Source organism: Sprattus sprattus (genome assembly GCF_963457725.1).
Source record: "Sprattus sprattus genome assembly, chromosome: 6".
Classification (NCBI taxonomy): Eukaryota; Metazoa; Chordata; class Actinopteri; order Clupeiformes; family Clupeidae; genus Sprattus; species Sprattus sprattus.
In genome coordinates, this window is record NC_137925.1 from 27,943,300 (window position 1) to 27,945,415 (window position 2,116).

At 37.3% G+C, this 2,116-nt stretch overlaps 1 long non-coding RNA gene across 1 annotated transcript; it reads right to left on the bottom strand.

The window, feature by feature from the left end:
- Nucleotides 1-759: 759 nt before the first annotated feature.
- Nucleotides 760-1,782, bottom strand: LOC308367465. Its single transcript, XR_013968712.1, has 3 exons — nucleotides 1,647-1,782; nucleotides 1,387-1,535; nucleotides 760-791 (listed from the first exon to the last, which is right to left on the bottom strand). It is a non-coding gene; the product is annotated as an uncharacterized lncRNA (long non-coding RNA).
- Nucleotides 1,783-2,116: the final 334 nt, after the last annotated feature.

Genomic DNA, 2,116 nt, shown 5'->3' on the forward strand with positions numbered 1-2,116 from the left:
TTTGCTCTGGGAAGATGGATTTAAAAAGTTTGTGATGTTCAAAAATTAAATGTTTCAAATAACAAGTCATACCATGAGTTACAGTTGGTGAAAACACAATGTACAGAGTAACAATTGCCAACAGGTATCCTCTCTTTGAACTAAATCTCCAAATATCAGCGGGACATTGCGTAGGAGGCACCAAGACTGGATAGCATTAAGTCCAAGATCTTTGCTGTTGTCATCCAGCTTAAGCCCACCTGGTCTGTTCTTTCTCTGTGTGTATCCATAATTAAAGCCAACAATTCTTTCAGACAATGAAATCAGGGATATTGAATTCTTCATCAAATACTGAAACACAAGCTTTAACTCATATTGCACCACTCCTTCTAGCAGGTCATGCATTATGTCTACAGCGTAATTGTTTGATGAATGGAAAAACTGGAGGGAATTGAGTGGACAGTCTCGTTTGACACCAAATGTTGATTTCAAAGCAGGATTTTCCTGGATGACACCAACATGCTCAACATGAAGGTCTTTTGAACGTAGAGTTAGACCTGGGTGATCTTCACTGAAAACTGACTGGTATTCACTTTTTTCAGTTAAACATAACCTGCAGCAGTATTTCGCACTGAATGATTCGACAAAACCAAAAAGTCCATGTAGAGCTAAATTGTCTCCTGTAACCTGAATGACTGAACCCTTCACAGGTGTATCTGAAAGGGGCAACTGTATTCCTTCAGTCTCCAAAATCTTAAGATCATCAATAAGTGGCTTCAGAATTGGCTCAAACCCATATTTCTTAAGATCCTCTGAGTGAAAGAGAGCGACAAGATGAATATTCATTAACACAGAATTGAGCTTTGGTGATACATTTCTCAAAACAAAATAAACACATCCAAGTTTGTGCACTCCCTTTTTTGAGCCCAATGGGTTGGCAGTTTCAAAATCGTCATAGTAGAGCTGGATCTGAAGAGCGGTTTCTTGCTGAGAAAATAAACTATGATTTTTAAAGTAGGACCCATCACTTATATCTCTGTAAAATCCCTCCTGGTGTGGTTTTACTTCTTGGAAACTGTTACAGAGTTCACTGTTACTAAACATAGATGAGAGAGACCCCCGGATAGGCACATACATAAACTTATCATTGACCGGAACTTGTCTATACGTGCCTGTTATTCTATCTCTTCTTACATCAAAACGGACACCCAAAACATGCTCTACAGGTTCTACTATATTCCATTTCTTTTCAAAATGCTTCATCCTTTTATATTCTGTATTAAGACATGAAAATGGGTTTTCTAGTTGATCAAAACAACCCTCAACTCTATCCAAAGTTTCTCTAGATGCATTATACGACAAACAATTAACAACCGCTTCCTGTGTGTATGAACGGATATCATTTACCAGTTCCTCCATGGAGCCAACTAAACACTGCACAGTACTCTCTGGAACACCATTCTCATCCAAGTGGACAGTGGAGGCATCTGATGTTTCTGAGAGGACCGATGTTTCTGAGAGGACCGATGTTTCCGAAAAGTATACATCTGCAGAATCTATTAAAACAAAGAGATTTGTTAAAGTCACCTAAATAAGCAGATCATGTTCCAACGGCTATTTCAATGTAGAACAAATACGCAAATGTGCATATTCTGACAATAACTTACCATCATTAACATGGACCTTGAAGAAATCTTCACCTTTATCCAAAAGATCAGAAAAAATGTCCTGGTCCACCTCAGTTCCAGATGAGTCTGTATAAGTCATCTCAGCCTCAGCATCTAAGGCAAATTTTGCAATGACTGTTCAGAAAAAAAGTTTTGTCATTAGTGGCTGTTGTCAAGTTGCAAAATCCAAATTCAATATTCATTGTTCAGTTTAAAAGCATGCTTAACCTGAAAGGTGGAACTGGTGAAAATCCTTCTCCAGAACCTTGACATATTTTTGTTTGTCACCGTATTTAACTTTCACAAGCATTTTCTAAGGACAAAAAAAAATAAAAATAAATGCATGATACTAAGCAACATCAATAATAATAATTACAATGATATAATTTGTAAATCTAAACACTGCTCAGAATTAGGCCAGAACACCCACAAAATTCGAAGGCGACTATCAATGGTATTAGGACTTAAGA